This window comes from Struthio camelus, chromosome Z (genome assembly GCF_040807025.1).
Source record: "Struthio camelus isolate bStrCam1 chromosome Z, bStrCam1.hap1, whole genome shotgun sequence".
In the NCBI taxonomy this organism is placed as follows: domain Eukaryota; kingdom Metazoa; phylum Chordata; class Aves; order Struthioniformes; family Struthionidae; genus Struthio; species Struthio camelus.
The window spans coordinates 81,657,125-81,676,385 of record NC_090982.1 but is presented as its reverse complement, the minus strand read 5'-3'; the positions used below and the strand labels follow the sequence as shown (position 1 = coordinate 81,676,385).

The following is a 19,261-nucleotide window of genomic DNA, read 5'->3' as shown; positions in this document are numbered from 1 at the left end:
CATGCAAACTTCCTTTGAAAAAATTACCCCTAAAGCATCCCGTCTGCTGAGGTTTGAAAGGAACTTCAATCAATATATTTGTTAAATGAAATGCAAAGAGGATCCATTATTTGTATCCTGAATACAGTTGCTTGATAAAGGATGTAACACAGAGATGGTTAAAACATAAGGGTTCTTATTCTGTTTGAATTAGTCTTCAAATATTTGTCTAAAATATTCATATCTCTCAGCCTGCAAAACTGGACGTGACATTTTGTAGGAAGAGCCTTTGCCAGATGACTGCTTATTTAAACCAGACCAAGAGTTGGAACGCATACATACATATATACATGTTAGTGCGTACATGTGTGTACAATGCTTTTTCAGCGCTAAGGATCTAAACACCAGGTTCAAAATTCTTCAGGTTCTGGGTAAGATTCACCACATCTAATACCTCTTTCCCTGGAGATATTCAAAACCTGCCTGAACGTGATCGTGTGCAATGTGCTCTAGAGGACCCTGCTTGAGGAGAGGGGTTGGACTAGATGATCTCCAGAGGTCCCTTTCAACCTCAACCATTCTGTGATTCTGTGATTCTGTGGGTAAATGACAGCTGAGTTACCTGTACAATAATACTGAAGATTCCACAAAAGAGCTAAGGCAAACATGGACAAGTGTCAATTGAAATCTTTCAATTTCGTTAGACAAACAGAAATATTCTGACTGTGGTCAACTTAGCCTGAAACAGAACAGGTTTAGAGTATTTTTGTTTGTTTTATTTTGTTTTTAAGAAGTGTCAAACTTGTAGCAGGATACCAGTTTCAAAGAACACTTCCAGCATATGTAATATGTTGCAAAAAGGCGATTTTACATCCTGCTCCTCCAAAAAAAAGTGTTTACAAAAATTTTGGAGTCAGAGTCAGGACTTAGTTCTAGCTAGATAGATAGGTAGGCAGACAGATAGACAGATGTAGATAGATTACTAGGATTTTTAATTCAAAAATCTAAATCTAAGAGATAAAAAAGCTTTAAGCATACTTCTGCTCAAAGGTACATCAGACATATTTTGGAAGACACTCTGATTTTAACTAAAAAATCTGAGCTTCCCTGTAAATAAATAGTTTTTTAAAAAAAGGGATAATTTCCCTAATTTGACTGACAGCTCCCATGCCGCTTGATACCTAATTATTACTGCTATTACAAATGCATATCTCTATTGGGCAGCATGTTCAACCAGACAGAAGGATACTGAGATTTGGCCTTCGCATCAGTGATAGCACAGGACTCATCTAGACCTTCTATCTCGCCCCTAGCAATTACTTATTAGTAATCACTTCAGACCCCCACTCACTTTAAAGGAACCTGGCCCTTTTCCCCTCTTGTTTTTTTTTTCATTTGACTAACTGCAGAGTATGGAGTGAGCTGGTATAACCTTTTCTGACTGCTGCAGATGGTCAGCTCATGTCCTTCGGTAAGCAACCCAGCAGAGAGGAGAAGGCAGAAAGTGTGAGTAATTAGAAGATCGAAACATCTTTTCTGTACGCTTTTTGTGTGTCTTTCTCTCTCTCTTCCTCCTCATCCCTTTCTTCTTTCTGCTCTGTGCTCTTGGAGGTACAGGTTGTTTGCCACACGTGAAATCACATATGTGTGCATGTGTGTACGTGGCCTTACCTCTGCCTTTAGATTCAGAGCATAGCAGAGGCTTTTTGGAAGGGTGTAGCATCTTGCTGCTTGAACTAAGAAGATTGTCAGACTCTATTAATAAAAATTAATTGTAAATCCCTCTCATTCCCACAGGAGGGCTTCTAAGCACTCCATTAAAACCTGAAGTCGGAGATGGGGTTGGAGACAACTAGGAAGCAACATGACCCTGCAGAAAAGCCTGTAATATTTTGACGCATTTGTATATTTATTTCATTGGCAGAGCCAATTGTTCCTAGTCTGCGTTGTTTCTCTGCCGTACTGACCCATCCTCCCCCTGCTCCCTCACCTAGACTCTCGTCTCTCCCTCTTTTTTCCTCTCCCAGTCTGCCTCATGCCAGAGACCTGTGCAATATCATTTTCCGCATAATGAAATCTAGAGTGACATTAATGTAAGTGTAATTTTATAGTGGGGAATGGGCCTAGCTGATCGTTTCTACCTGCTGTGTTTTGATGATAGACATTGGGATGTCACCATCTGTGTAATGAAATTTCACCTCCGTAATGGTTCAGATTATCAAACATTCTTCCAAGCTGTCTCGCTGAAATTTATTTATTTATTTACTCAATAAGGATGGCAAAGTTGCTCATCTCTAGGAAGCAGAAGGGGGGAGGAGGGGGATTGAAAAACAGCCATGACCAGAAAAAATAAAAAGATCATCATGCCAGAGAAGAAAATTGGATTGTGCCACCTTTGTGTTCAGTGCTATGTCCACGTTCTGTTATTCCCCCATCTCTCTTAACAAGAAAGAATAAGATGCCAAAGCCATATACCTAGCACTATATGGGTATTTAAAAAGCAGCAAGTGAGAATTCTGGACATTTTATGACTATACCGTGCCTTTGCTCCATTCATACTCAACCTCCCTTGATATCAGTAAGGGCAGCATAGCACAATAGAGTCAAATCTGACTTAAAATGGACACTTACTTCATTCTAAATGTCTGGTATGGTGATCAGGGAGCTGAGTGACTTGCATTAAGGTGTATCAGAGACATACAGACAACATTTAAGATAATGATTTAATAAAAAAAAAAGGACAAACAATCCTACGTTTCTACATGTTTGTGGGTCAGGAACTGGTCACAAAAATCACTTGATCCTCCTTAGTATTTCTCTGCTCTGTCCTTTCTTTTCCTCCTTCAGGGGTTATTAACTGTACAGCCTCCTGTTTCCTCTTCCTTTTTCCTCCCTGCCCCTCACGAAAGAAATATCTGGATTCAGATTTCACCTGAGACCCTGAGTGCCAGAACGAGCAATACCACGTTCCACAGCAGGAACCTCGTTTTCCTCGTTCTGCTCGAATAGTGACTTCTTCTTCATTTCTCCCTTACTTCTAATGTCGTGACAACGCTGCAGAGAGGAATGCCCCCAGACACACTGCGTTAGGGGATTTCACAGAGACAAAAAAGAGCAGGTCACCCCATCAGAGTCACAGCTGAAATAGATACTGGCCAATTTTTAAACAAATTTTGGAAAGCAGATAATATAGAGCTGCACAGTACCCAAATTAATGCCTCCCTGAATTCAGGACTTTTCAGTGTTGCTGCAGCAGTGAATCTGTGCTGTGGATATCTTTATACCATAATCCTGGATTACCGAGATTTGTTTGTTAGTTTGTTCATTATCAGGGGATCTGCACTCCCTACCACCTCAAGTGACACAGAACTTCATTTTCTACACTAATGCAAAATAGATCCAAACTGTAAAAAGTAGAAGAACGTATTTTTCTAGTTAAGTGGAAAACTTGAATAGTTTGAGTTTTCTCAGTCTTGTTCTCTTTTTCCATCTGAAACTAAATTCTATATTTATCTAAAACTGTCAGGTATCTTATAGTCACAGCAGATCAGGTGCTTTAAAAGCACATATACTAGCTTCAGTTGGTATGCCAGAGTCCGGAAATCTCACAAAATATGTACACTGTACCTGCCTAGCACATACTTTTGAGAAACTCCAGACATACTGTATCTGAAACATCTAGAAAACACTGGATGTACCAACTGTGCAGACACTTTCTGCAATGTAAAATACTTACTATATATGCACATGCACATACTATTTTTGCCTGGAAAACCACAGATGTTTCCATTTGTAAGAGATTATGCACAAAGCCACTGATGATGTGAACTGTTTTTTGCAAATAGCTTACATCAAAGCAGCAGGCATGTGTGCTCGCATGAGAGAAAAAAAACAAGGTCCCACATTCCCATAGCTGGCCTCAGTGGACTGTGAGAGCTCACCAATTTCCACAGAGGAGGTTGAGCTGCAAAGTACTGGAGAATTACCAAAAAAAGCAATTGCTACCTCTGCAAGTTGGATGGAAAATGACTTGTCCAGGCTTCAGTGGCTTCGGTGGTAGAAGACACTCTTTAGTGATGTTTGCTATGTTCTGTTTTTCTGGTTCTTCCATTCTTGTCATCCCAGTGACCATATGAACTTAACCTTAGAAACTGTGTGTCTTGAAATAAAAGAATCGACAGTCCTTCTCATGTCCCTTGTTGCATTTCTTCTCACCTCCCCTAGTATAGGACTCTGTTATTTACAAAGGAGTGAGAACTTGCAGCTCCTTCCTTGCTGCAGGGGTTAAGTAGGCCATCGTCATTTTGTTTTCTTAGAAAATTATAAAAGAAAAGGAAAAATCTTTGCTCATTTTTAACTATAAACTCCTGTCATGGAACAGTTAATATTTTATTCCAATCTGATGCAGTGCTGAAGTTATGGAAAAATTGCTTGAAGGGTTTTTTCTTTCCTCCCAGCAAAACTTGGTTTTAGAAGAATAATTACTCAATTCAAAAATAAAACAAAAAAAAGTTTACTAAATTGAATAATTCTTCCCCAGACATTTTTTCCTTCTCATGATTATTTTTTAACTAGTCTAGATAATGATATTATTAGCTAATTAGTGATAAATGTCAGTAATTTTATTTTACTGAGTCCATTTGAAGTCATGTGTGTATTTATGCAAAATGCAGATTGACTAAGGAGCTATGAAACTTGCTTCTGCCTCAGAAATTCTACACTGAACCAATGCAGTACATAGAACCAGTTTCCACAGGCAGAGATGGGACTTAATGGATGCATGGCAGCTGAGTCGTTTTCCTGGGGAGAAGTGAATTTTCTCCTACTTAAGACCGGTTCCTGAAGGTTCTTGGCACATGGAAGAAGAACTTTTATCTCAGTTCCACCACTAGTCAAGGTTCATCTGCTGCTTCAGCAAGGAGCTTGAACATTAAGTTAGTTATGCATTGCTAGTTCCAGATGTTTCATATAGAAGAAAAAGTGAAGCCAGGGCTCCACTTCACATCTGCCAGTGGAGCTGGCCAGGTATGGCAGAAGCGCATTCTTTAAAGTAATGGTAGATATCATAAAAACAAAAATAGCCCCCACAAACAACACAAAAAAGTCCTCCCTTGGTCATAGTCCTTCAGGAACTCTGGCTTACCTTCTTTGACTTATTTTCAATGCAAAAAGCTCCCATATATGCCAACCTTAACCTAGCCTGCAAGGTATTATTGCTCTATTTCAAGTTTTTTTTGAGAACACCCGTGGAAGGAGAAAGCATTTACTGAACCTCCTGGTGCTGACAGTAGAGAAGAGAAAGCATACCTGAGTTTGTAGTTCCAAAACGCAAAGTCTTGGTCCTAAGACATGTGTGCCAATATATTGCTTATCAAAGTAAAACATTTTTTTTCTCCTTGCATAAGTTTTTTGGTTTTGTTTCCTGTTTGTTTCTACAGAGGAAACACCACTGGAAATACACCATCTTCTTCAGTACCTGTATACAGCACATAAGAACACTGAGATAGCAATGATTTTTAGGGTTTTTTTTTGTTTTTTTTTTTTAACAGTGGCATAATGTACATAGACACGTGATCACCATTCAGCTCATTTGGGGGGAACTCAGCAATCCTTCCCCTGCTGCATGCTAGGATGCACCCGTAGGAGAAATCTCTCAGCAAGCACCCTTAGGAGAAATCTATAATGCAAAATACTCCAGTAACAAAATAAAACAGTTTTTCACTCTCTGTCTTGTCAGGTTCTTGTTTTTGTTGCTACTGTTGCATTAGCAGGAAATCTGTGCATATGCCAGCTTGAAAGACTGAGAAGAGACCTATCATGGATGGCTCTGGAGAGCCATATGCAACTCGAGAGCAACTGTCTCCCACCTTCAGCCCAAAGGGAGAACACAGGGAATATATTAACCGCCAGTAACCTTTAAAGGGCTCTGCATTTATAATCAGAGTAGCCTGTAACATATTGGGGAGTGTGTATGTATGTGTACAATGCCCATATTATTTTGGTGCATAACTAGACTATAATAAAATAAAATATTTATAGGAAATAAATGAAGGGATATTTCCTGAGCAGCAATTTTTAAAACTGTCACTAACCATTGTAAATGCTTAGTGCTTCCTTCCAGAAATAAATTGAACCATATTAACCATGTATATCATGGTTTGAGTCATCAGACTCTAAACCACAGATTTTCCAGAAGCTGAGAGAATATACCACATAAACAATGTCTGCATATTTGCCTTGTTGCTACTTTTTTTTCCCCTAAGTATTTTGTCTTTGACCGCTGTCATCAACAGAACATTAGGCTAGATGGACCTTTGATCTGACCCTGCAAGGCAGATCCTATCATCCTGAGTTATTATTACTGACACTGATTTACAGTGTTCTTGCTTTTATTATTTCATTAAAACTGCCATCCCCAGGCACTATGCAAACGTACAGCCACGGTTCTAGTGAATTTATATGCTCTGTGGAAGCATCGAGAACACAGTTAATACAACACCAGCAAACTTTTTCCTCCCTTTGGTCGTTCAATTGCTGCTGCTGAGACACAGAGGCCTGGCTCCTACACTTCAGGGGAGCTGTACTTACACATGCCACCTGAGGATCATCAGGGCAAGTGAAGGTGTAACGGGACTTGTGTGGACCGATGTAGCTGAGTTTTTTGTATACGGCCCAGTTTCACCCTGGCTAACCTGGGGTGCTCACCTGAGTCACACAATTTAGGTGACTACACATGACCTTGCTCTACAGGCAGGTGGGGACAGGTCAGGAGCTAGTGAGTTCTCAGGGACAGTGGGAAGCATTTCTTTTCGGATCAATTATAGGGGAATTTAGAATCATTACATTCCTAATCTAGATGCCTCAGTCATTAGTTAGTGGGAGGAGACGGGGAGTCTTTAACAGACCAGAGGCTGTGATACGAATTTATAGAATGGAAGCAGCTAACACAGGAATATAATATTGGAGCAGAACTATAATAACATAAGAATTAATCACACTTTTAATTCTATTTGAAGGGACAAAACTGATGCATTCTCCAAAATAAAAATAAGCTTTGCAAAAAATGAAGATTTTTTAGTTTGGGGCTTTTTGTGTTCTTCACACTTACAAATCTACATTTTACTGATTTTTTTTAAGATATAATAATGATAATAATGAAATAAAATATAGAACTCTTGTTGGGTTTTGCTTTCATGACAAATAGGCACTGACAAATCCATGCCACATTACCATCCTTGATTGCTCTGATGGAACTCATTTTCATCTCCTGTTCCTCTAATTACATGAAAATTGCATACTTTTTATGCATGACACATTTTCTGCAGCTTTAGAAAAAGGTTGTGAAGGGAAAAAAAAAAAAAACATTTATCAGTTTCTTTCTCCTACTCATAACGGCTATATATCATCTACCCAGTGATCAATCCAGTTTTAAGTGTCGGTTTTCTGTGCTATTGTTGTAACCAGAAAAGGAAGTGAATGAAAAAATATGTTTTTAGGTGTGTTTTTTTTTCCCCCTTATCTCTTAAGAATAGAGATTTAGAATGGTTTTGCCACCGGTCCTTTATTCTCTTCTTAGCCCTACCTTCCATAATTTCAGATTCCAAAGCATGGATGAACGATACAACACAGGACTAAGTGGAAAAGACTAACTTTGAACAATAGCACCTCTTAAGCTATTCCCCATTCCTCAGTTTCATTGAAGATTTATTTTAACAGCCAGATGAGAAGTGGAAATCACAGTCATTGTCACAGAGGCATTACAAAATACATGGAGAGTACTAATAAATTACAAGTACAAGGATAAATCAGATGTCGCATGCATGTTTTTCAGGTTTTTTGCTTGCTTGTTTGTTTTTTCTTTCATGATAGAAAATGGTTGTGAGGAGGAAAGAAAAGCTGATATCGTTTATAGTCTGTATTTAACTGTAATGGTTTTGTACCTGGTGGGTATAGTCTCGTCTTTCTAGGCTAATGGCAAGTGATGCGGGTATTTTTCTCCTGACAATAGCACTGATGACAAACTGTATTCAGGGCATAAAGACCTCTATCCAGATGGTCAATGCAAGCTCCAGCCACCTGTAAGTTACTCATGAGGTTTGCTGAAAATCCTCATAGAGCTTCAGCAGTGTTTAGCCTCTGAGCCTCGAATATAAATATGTTTCAGAGTTTTTAGTTTTATCTCTAAGTAACTCATTATTCATGCTAATACTTTTAAGTCAGAAATTTGTATTAGCAGGGAAAATTTACGCCCTTTAATTAAGCACATGTTTATTCCCCTTTCTGAAACGGAGAGTGATTGGGACCCTGGATATGCCAAATCCACTCAGTCCAGTCATAGGTCAAAGCTGAGAATTTCACGGGGAGATCCGGGAAAAATAGGCACCAGGCACTAAAAAGTAAGTACTGAAACTCCTATTTTTCTTCCCCTACCCTAAAGCTGATTCTGTTCTCAAGTCAACTGCAGAAACAAAAGCTTTGCAGCCGGAGTGAAGTAAAGCTGTGTGATTTGCCCTGACACCAGTGCTGGCAGACAGTGAAAGGACACGGATTTGTCCGAACACTGTGGTGTGCCTAGTAACTGCCCAGCAACAGTACTTAGACAAGACTCCCTTGTGCTGGGGAATACCTGACTTAGAAAACCTGTGGTGCTCATCCAAGCTCAGCATTCAAGTAAGTACAAGTGCTATAAAATTTAGAAATGAAGCACATTGCTGTAGATTTTTGAAGAGTTAAACTAAAAAGATGATGGTGATGAAACGAGGATCTGAATGTAAGAGTTTCTTGCAGTGTTCATAACACGATAGCGAGTCAGAAAATGGAGCTGGCAAGAAACGTACTGAAGAAGGAACGCTGTGATCTCATTACAGCCTGATCTGCCTGTAGTTCATTTCCAACAGAAAACATGCACAAATAAATAAAGCACCAAGCTGTCTGCCTTAAATATCCATTTACATTACTGCTAGACTTCTTTCCCCTTTCCTCAGATTTGTTTATTACACCTGCTAGTTACATCATCTATTAAATTAACCCCCAGTCTAGTTCTTAAAAATCTGTGTAACCTTCAGTAAAGTTATCGCAGATGATAAAGGCGTCACAGACAACAAATCCAACTCCACTTCAGTCCCTGCAATGCTTTTATCTTTGTAATTTGTTCTCGTGCTGGGGCTGAATAAAAAAAGAGCTTTACTAATCACCTGAGAAAAGTTAGGCACATTGCATGTTTGCAAAATTGGAGACTAAATTTTGTAAACTCTTCAGAAAAGGGATTGTCTCTAGGCAGGAATGAAACTTTCAGTGAAGTTAGTAGAATATTATAGTCATTTTACTGGAGTAAAGATTTAATTCTGTGTTTTGCGTCTTCCATAATGTGTAGTTGATTGGGGCCCCTACGCACTGTTGCAAAACTGCTGATTAATAATAATGCACTTGGGTTTTCTGTTTGTCCTTTTTTTTTTTTTCTGAGACTATGAAATGGAAACGTTCAATTATTAACCTCTATTGTATTTTTCAGTAGAAGTCTACATCTTCTAGTTGTTTTTAATAATGGCAATAAAAGAATTAACTGCAAATTAACTATAAAAATATAAAATTTTCTTTGAGGAATATTTCAGTGAAAAACAGGTCCTCCTTAAAGTTGTTGCTGGGTCTGTGGTCCTTTTTATGCCAGGACATATAGATGACCACCAAGTATTTACAAAAATGCTCAGTGACCGCAAAGTTTAATGAATTAGATATAGATGTATGCACATTTGAAAATTCATACCCGAAATGTCTGATACAAGAACTTTTAGTTATTTATCTCTGAAAACAATAAACAGATAAAATCTTTCAGTGAGAGTAGTAAGATGTGGCTTTGTGGATGAAGACTATGGCAGTAAAATGCTGCATTTCCCAATGTTATTTCTGTTCCCGGCACTAATAAAAATTCATTTGACCTCTGGTGACTTCCGCTGAGTTTCTGTGCCTTAGTATCTCCGTCATGAAACCAAGTTAAAAATGCTTGGTGAATGGACTTGCTAATGATTATTACTGCAATGAGCAATGAACCCGATTATTTCCAGAGTGTTATATAAAGGATTTTTTTTTCATAAACTTTTTGAGAGACTTAAATAACACACGATTACTTGCTGTATTAGGCATGAGAGACAATACCTTTTAACCCTTTGTGGCAAATACCACACCCTCTGCCCTGAGCATGTCGATCCTGCATTGTAAACACCTCTAATCCAGAAACATCCTTTGAGCTTACACTATTTTTTAGTTTTTGAGTAAAGGGGGAGGGGGGATAGTTACTTGCATGTTGAAGAAAATGGAAAGCATGATGAGCTGAGTTAGGCGCTTATCACTTGGCTAAGTTGGAAGAAAACATACAATTGTGCAATTAAAGAGACTTAGTAAGAGATTCATAGGGGGATATTTAGGAATGATAGGATGAAATCAAGGAAACAAAATTGTGTAAGAATATTAGAGCACACACCTTACTGTGAGATGTATTAGATTATGGTAATATTTATTGCTGGAATGGATAGACCTCTGGGTCCACCGAGCAATGAATAATGAGGTTTATACTGAGGCCAAAAAAGAAGAATGAGCAAGATGACCTGAGAGCTGTCTTCTGCTTCCCCATCTGTACAGTCTCTGTGGCAAACAATGAGGTCCTGCAAGGGCCAGGTATGTGCAGAGGAAAGCCTACTAATATTTTATATTACAAAAGGTTTAGGGAACTGCAGAGGCATGGCCAGTGGATGAGAAAACCAAAATGAATAGTGGAACATAACTTGAAGCAGACATATACTTCAAAGCAGCCATGTAGTTAGTATGCAAAGACAGGATGACTGAAAGTCACAGATCTTCTGCACCTCCCTGACTCAAAGGAGTGAAGGCTGTTCCCCTTACCTCTGTCTAATTCTGCAACATCACTTTTTTACTCAAATTTTCGTAGCAATTGATTAATTACTTATTTATCAAGAGGTCAATATTTGAAGTTTATAAAAAAAACTACTACCAGTTCTAGGGAAAACTGAATTATATGCCTTCTACTGAGGAAATTGAATGGAAAGATAACTCAGAAGATATCATTGAGGCTGATAGCTTTATTCATCATCTTCATCATTATAATATTAAAGCTAATAAAATAATAAAACAATACTGAATTAGTTTTTCATTGTGTTTTACAGTAATGTGGAAGTAGAAGAGCCTTAGATGGTCTTCCTTTTTAGACACACAAAATTCAATTTCAAGCAGCGACAGGGATCAGCTTCTGTCTGAGACAAGGCCAACATAAATTCATAGCAATGAGGTGTGACTGTACAGGATGGGATATCCACAGGTGTGGGCTATGTCTTTTGTAAGGCAACCCTGTTCAAGTAGAATTGTTTTGCACAATTGTATAGAGAATCGCTGAATAGCTTTTTCAGAACGAAGAATTTAAGACACAATGTCAATAGAAGACGACTGCCCGATTTATGGTTTACATAAATTTTGGCCTTCGTTGAGGGCAATAGCAGAAGAAGGCACATCAAACCTTGAGAGATCATCCTGTTAGAGAAGTTAAAGACTAAGGGTAACATTTCTAAATCTGGGAGCATAAGTCAAAGAAAGACCCACATTAAAAATTAACTGCCTAACTTGAGAGGCTGAAAATCTGTTTCTCCTTTACTTGGTGAGATGGCCGAGCTTTGCTGCCACCTTGTTTTATTAACAATAAGTGAGGTGGCAGGCAGGCCTGCAGGTAGGTAGGAGATCTGTGTTAACTATGGTAAGAATGCAGTTTCTCGTGCTCAGGATACATGCTTTTTATTATTACAGCCTACCTCATTGTGTTTTCCTGAAACTCTGATGTGAAACAAAATTAAGGTGCTCCTGTAACTGATATCTTTTTTCCTGGAGCCAGTCATCATGTTTTAGTCAGCATTACAGCCAATAAGGTCATGAGCATGTAATTATAGCCTACTTGGTTAAGAAACATCTATATTATGGTTTGGGGTGCCTCATTAGAAACAACCTTTAGAAAAATGGACATGCTATTAGAAATGTAGCTCTGAGTATCTTCTCACTCGGGAAGGTCAGTAATAAAACTGAGATAGTCATAAAGCCCAGCCCTGCCTGCGGATTAATAGACAATCAATACATTAGCAGACTCTTAGTTACTCCAAAAGTTTTTTTACTGTTTTTGCCTCATCAAAAATATAGTGCTCTTAGTCCAATACATACAGTATCATCAAATTAAAATGACTCATTATTTATTTGTCTTTGCTGATTATAAAAACCTATAATGAGGGTTCTGTTTGTTTGTTTTGTTTTCAGAACGGTTTTGGACTGAGGTGGATGCATATTAAAAAGCTAACACTAGGTAAATAAAGTATTGTTCAATTTGCAGGGATATCAAAGAATGAGAAGTAATGTCTCAGCCCTAGCTGAGCTCACCAGCGCTAAAGTGAAGTCACTTGTCCTAAAGGCCCATATCGCTGAAAGACTACTTAAGGTATTATTTATTTTTGGTTATATATTTTACGCTTACAGCATTGGCAGTAAATAAACACACTGAAGAAGAAAACACTACTTAACGACGAGTAGATGAGATTGAATGTGACTGTTTCAGACCTGTACAAGAGGCACTGGCCCATTAAATGAATGTGTAGAGCTACTTCTTAATGTGTTAGGCAAGTAATCAATTTCTGAAAATACCAAATAATTTAAAAATAGCCCTGTCTGACCTGAACCAGTACTGGCATCAGACCAGGCATTTCTCAGGTACCTGCTTCTTCCCTTAATCAATCAGTTCTGACATTTTTCCTTTTTTCTTTCTTCTTTTTCTTCTTTTTTTTGACCTCCCTTGGTAGAATTAAGTGGTCAGCCAACGTCCATAGATAAACTTTTTAAGCTTGTTTTAATTTTCCATTAGCTTTGTGGCCCATCAACATGTTGGAGTGATTGTAAAGGGAGAATCAATACAGCAGGTAGAGTAAGAGACTGGAAGCTAGGACCCTGGGCAGCTGTGTGTGGCTTTGGCATTGCTTTGCTGTGCAGCCTTGAGCAAGCCACTTAACCTTTTGGTGTCTGAGTTTATTTTATCTATAAGCAAATATAGGAGTATTTGCATACTGCACAAGGGTCTTGAGAAATATAATTTGTAAACTTTAGGCTGTCCATACCCATTCCTGCCTAGTCCAATTCATAGTTCCCTTACAGGAGTCAAGTAAGAATCTGAGGTCACTTTAGAAGATATTAGTTTTAATATTTGTTATCTGCTCTGAGATTTTTGAATAAAACAGGTTTTGTCAAGACCAAGTGCTGAATCCAGAAGAGAAAGACGGAGATCTTGTTCTTCTGTTACAAAGGGGTCAACACTGAATTAAAAAGAAGATAAAATTGTAAGGAATGGTGGAAAGGATAGATGTATACTTTTTGCTTTATGTTTGTTTATACGGCAGAATAAATGGTCACTGAAATTTCCTAAGACAAGATTTTAAACAACTGCAAAATAAAAGTAGGTATGTATATGCACACTAGCAATATCCCTTGTTAACAACACATGGGCAAGGGAGCACGTGTCAAGAGCAAATACCGGTATGGAGGGATGATAGGTCTTATCCAATGTAATAATCACTGTGCTAGTAGCAGGTATAAATCTATGCTTACATCGAAAATGCAGATTAGCCACATCATGTTCAACCTGAACTGTGTGCTGAACTGCATGCTAGGAGGGATTTCTTTGCACCATTTCTTTAGACATCTAGGCATCTCACTAGAGCATCTTTGACGTTTTATCTGGGACTGAGCAGATGGGGTCAGAGAAAGTCCGCTGACAACTGTGTCTGCCTCTGTAAGCTTTAGGTGTTTTCCCTTTGGTGTTTCAGATACATAGCCCTGGTTTAGCAGGTGTCTGAGGAAAGCTCTCTCTGCCCTCTGAATCTGAAGCAAGGAAAGTAACAAGTCTTTTCACCATTCACTTCTCTAAGAGAAAGAATAAATCACTTGTTTCTGTTTAAAAGTGCTAAGGTCAAAAGACAGTAAGATTTTATTCTGAGAAAGGAGTGTAGGACCTCATTCACAGAAAGATGACAGCTAGAAAACTGAAACTTAAGGGAAGTTTTCTTAAAGGGTGTAACTATAAATTCATGTTAGTTCAGACTCAAGATTGTACTAAAGCCCAGACTCTCCAGTTGTGAAATAGCCCATTTTTGGGCTTCTGTTCTAGCTTGGAAACACCTGGAAGAGCCTGATGGCTTATATCTGGCAGGAAAACATAAGCAGAAGACAAAGAGCAGCTCTAATATGAAAATTTTCTGTACAAATGCTGTAGGCCCACCTGACTGAAACTGTATGGAGAGGGAACTCTGAGCCTACACACAGCTACTGCTAACACTGACTCTGATATGTGACCAAAGAGGCCACACGCGGACTAGGACTGAGGAACTGTGACTATAACAATTCTTCAGTGGCTTATGATTGCCAGGTGCTTCCCTGTTAGGTCAGATGAGCTGTCTTTGATATCAGAGTGACTTTATTGAGAGGATAAACTTTTTTTTTTTCTTTTTCTAGCAATTTCTTTCAGCTTTTTGTCTATGGCTGCCCAATACTTCCATTTCTAAGGGAGCTGAGAGTTTGTGCTCTGCCATATCCATTATTTTTCACTTTGTTGGTTGCTAAGCAGTCCCTTGTTGCTAAGTAGGGTATGAGCACTTAATTTACTACATTCTTTTTTCTCGTACCAGATTTTAGAAATTGCAGATCCTGTTTAATCAATGTGTAAATGCATGCTTTTGATGTATTTTTCCTAAGAGCAATATTTTGATCATTCTTAATGATACTTAATGAAGTCACCGCATGATTTCTGATTGTACCTAATTGAAGCTTGTGACTTGCATTTCAATGCTATCATCTTACAGTTTTATGTCTATCAGATGAAACTTTACAAGGACCTAAATAAATTAAGAAATATACAGAATTGATGCATTTCTTGGAACAAAGTTGCTTGGAAAAATATATATAATTTTTCAAATTAATTGTAAGGTAAAGTTATCTCTTATATGGTGCAAATCTGAGGTAGAAGACACAGAAGAAATTGAGGTGATAAGAAGACTGGTTCATTATTATGTAGTAGTGGATTATGTGAAATGAACTAAAACTGTCAGAGCAATTCCTTATGAATAGATACCCACATAAAGCCATCAGAACAATTAATTAATTAGAATTTTGATCAATAACTCTTTCTTTAATGCTGAGAATAGGTTGGCATTGCACAGGCACAAAGGTGAAGACAGACCTTGCCCTAAACCCCTTGTAAACTAAAAGACAGATCCTGTAAATGCTTACTCTTTAAAAAGTACTCACACGCTCTGGGTATAGTCACTAGGTCTATTCATCTGATGGGATTTTCAGGATCTTCCTAATTTAGTGAGTTATGTGACTGATTTAACACTGCTGGAAGGCCAAAAATACCACTATTGGTTTAATTGAGAAAATAAAAAACGTATAAAAAGCCTTGCAGAAATTAGAAGACTGATATTTATCAGCAGAGCAAGATTCTCGAAGTGCCTCAGAGTGGCAGCGCCAATCAAAAAAGGACTGCCGTTAATCATGGTCCAATTATATAACTAATTGTCACTTTCAAAAATTTATTCCAGATGGTATATGGATTACCTTGAACTTCTCTAATTTATATGCATATCTTTGAACAGCCCACATGAGATCATTCATACATTCTACAGATACAGATACAGATACTGGCTCTGGTAAGAACACACATTTTGATGCCTGCAAGATCTCTATTGCATCAGTCACTAAATGTTCCTCTGCAAAAGTCCAGTGGCAGAACTTCTCCTAACCTCTGTATCATCCATATGCCTACATACATATATGTTATTGTTATTGTTTAATATTTATTGCTTTTGCTATTTCTGTTTCCATGTGATTATTTTTTTCCTCCTAGGATGAAGTAGAATAATTATTTAATTAGCAGAGGTGGTTTACCTGGATTAAACAAACAGTAAGACAGGGAATGTGTTTAACATGAGAAAGCAAAAAACCCACAAAAATACCTCGAAAAAATAATTAGTGCAATTGTAAATGCTAATATGTCAGCACATGTTTTGCATGTTTTAATGTATAGCCTTTATCAATGGGGTTTAAAGGCTACTCAAGACAGCCTTGAAGAATAAATAAAATGTCCTAGGTAAAGAAAAGTATTGTAAGACTTTTTAATGAAGGTGCCGTCTGCTCTATAAGAGAAAGTGGTAAAAAGAGAGCAGTTAAATGTATGGATGCTCTTAAATCCTGTAAGTGACTTCTGACTCACAGTACAAGTCAATGGACTTGCAAAGTTGCTTATGATCGAGCCGTGTGGCAAACCTCAGCATTGAATAACACCTCATTTTATGTGTTCTCTTGGCAAAATGAGACAGAACTGTTAGTCAGGTTCTGAGACGGCTGATGGAAGGCATGGAGAGAGACAACTCTCTCAACAAGAATGTGATTTTCAAAATCCGTCAAGTCAAGTTGCTGCTACTAACTCTGTGGTCAGAGCATGCTTGTGGGTCAGCTGCCCAGACTAAATTTCCTCTGGTCTGTGAGCTAGCTTGCACTTCTATCTCATGTTTCTTTAAAAAGACCACAAGATAAATCACAAGACTAGCCTAGGACAGCCATTCCTCAGTTTCTCAGGCTGAAGCTCCTTTGTATTCAATGAAGCAGAAACTGGAAGCTTACTGCAAGAAATATCTAGATCTTTCTCACTGCTGTTCAATTTCTAATGAATTTTATTTTTTTCCTGAGAAGGAGGAGCAGAATCAACAGGAAGAACTAGGAGAGATCAACCTGTATGCTAACCTGATCAACCTATATGCTAACCTAAGAAAATATGCTCCCCTAGAAAATAGTTTAAAATAACATGAAAACACAAAAGTGGAATGGACTTTCTAGCCCATCCAGCCCCATCTCTGCCACGATAGACACAATGGCATGCAACCACTATCATAAACTTAGAGCAATCATTTTAAAAGTAGTTACTATTTTTCACCTACTGTTATTAAAGGAATGATTTTCCAGAAAGGTTTCTAGATCCCAGTGGATAAAAGTCTATTACTGGACTAAATATAATTTATTCATAGTCATTTATGCCCATCTATTCTGTGTTACAGTAACTTTAACTCAAGTAGCTGTTTTCCTCCCTGATATTCCCTTCTTCCTCTCTCTGCAGGTCATAGAGACAGCAATCAAAGTTTGCATCAACTTTAATTCTGCTTGTTTCAACAATTTTTATTTTTTTTTCAGTCTTTTCTTGCAGGAGGGATGCTCCTTTTTTCTTCCGACCATTCTAGTAATCATTCAAGCTTCTTGGAGAAATAGGATCAAATGACATTTAAATTAATGGCACACACTTTGAACAGTAACATTTGGATGTGAATGGGGTTTTATTTAAGCTCTGAGGACTTAGTTCTATTTGTGCACATGCAAAGTAATATTACTGGACTCAGCTGAGTTATTTCAGATTCACACAGTGCACTTGAGAAAATGACTAGTTGTAGGCAGTATCCCCGTCCTGGCCAAAGAGTGTTTTCCCATCTCTAATGCTAGTTCTAAAACATTAATACATCCTACCCCCACACTCTGCATTATAATCAAAAAGAGAAAAACAATTAAAGATTGGGTTCCTGTTATCACTATAATTCCAAACATTTTCAAATTACTGCCTAATCAGCTCACTTCTTGTCTCAGATTGTCAAACTCCAAAGCAAGTTATTACTCTTCCTTACAATACTAATGTTTCTTTCCAGATATACAGCATCAGCAAAAGCCTTGGATGGTGTGAATCATTTGTTCTAAGATACGTATGGGCAGAATGTGAATAGAAGACTAAAGGGCTTTTATGCTGCCCATCAGAAAATCAAATGATGTCCAGAAAAGGGAATGAGTGAAAAACAGAAGGAAATGCATTATCTACAACACAAGCCAATGTACATTTTGCTCTATGAATCCATCAGCCAAAGTTCAGAGGGCTTTTAGATGGGAAAGCAAGAATTAACAAAGAGAGCAGAAAGACTATTTCATGCACGAACCTGATAATCTTTCCACCTTCTTTTATTTCAGCAGGAATCCCACTTAAATGAGTGAGCTCCGAGCTATAGAAGTGCGAATCTAAACCTTCTGATTGTTAACGGATTGTGTCCTTGACTGGAAAACTTGAAGGTGATCTCTGGAAGGGGTTACCTAGTTTGGCCTATCAGGCTATTTTCCAGCCCGTCAGGCTCTACCGTTCTTTGTGCTCTCTGATGTCCAAGCCCAATCCTTTTGAAAATTTTGATGCAACTTCCTGATGTAATTATTTTCCCTGCATCCTATTCCCAGCCCTAGTTTGTCAGTCCTTTGAAGAAAGAGATGGTATCCGACAGCATCTCAGATTCCTGGATTGAAATATGGCTAGCAGATTTCAGACTTATATTTCCAATAATTGATTCTCATCCAATAAATGCCTTTATAAACTTTAGTGCAAAGCATTTGCCATTAAAGACAACCACTGTAACTGGGAAGAGGACTCAACAAGAGCCTCTGGAAATAAATCTGTTTTGTTCCTGTTAAATAAACTGCAGTTACAAAACTGCCAAAGTTATTTCTTTCTTGGACAGGAGAGGAGAGGGGAGGGGAGAGAACAGGAGCAGAGCAGAGCAGAGGAGAGGAGAGGAGAGGAGAGATTTCAAAATTTGAAATAATTTTTATTTTTATTTTATTAACCAGTGTATTACTTGAGAACGTTGTCACTTGCACATTTTGTCAAATGAATTTCTTTTAATTTGTTTTAAGTAAATGAAACATCTACTAGAAGCAAATCCAAACTGTTTGTGAAGTAGGGAGAAGAAAGTATGTTGAGGATGAAGTTCCTCACTTTCTACCCCATCCTAGTCTGGGATATGTGGTATGGAGCACTAGGCAAATGTTTCAGTCTTCATATTCATTAACTTAGGAGCCTCTTTTAAATGCAGAAGTATAGACTGTGCCAAATATATGCTGGGCTTATAATAAAGACAAATGTCCACTCGGAGTTGAGTTCAGACTGTGGAAATCTTTTTACTCTGGAACTTTTATCACCATCTAATTAGAGTGACATTTGGTCAGTCTTGTTAGATATGGATTCAAACCAGGGACTCAGAGGTAAAAGTCCAATAAATCCTCTCCTCTAAAGTCGATAGTTAATTTTAATTGTGCTTTTTTACTATCATTGGGACTTGCATTATTATTATTGCATGATTCTGGCTCTATCTAGTTCTCCATCCTTCTGTATTCT

At 38.0% G+C, this 19,261-nt stretch overlaps 1 long non-coding RNA gene across 1 annotated transcript; it reads left to right on the top strand.

The window, feature by feature from the left end:
• The first annotated feature begins 8,560 nt into the window (after positions 1-8,560).
• On the top strand, positions 8,561-18,659 carry LOC104138511 (uncharacterized). Its single transcript, XR_692932.2, has 4 exons — positions 8,561-8,649; positions 12,359-12,463; positions 15,609-15,716; positions 17,757-18,659. It is a non-coding gene; the product is annotated as an uncharacterized lncRNA (long non-coding RNA).
• Positions 18,660-19,261: the final 602 nt, after the last annotated feature.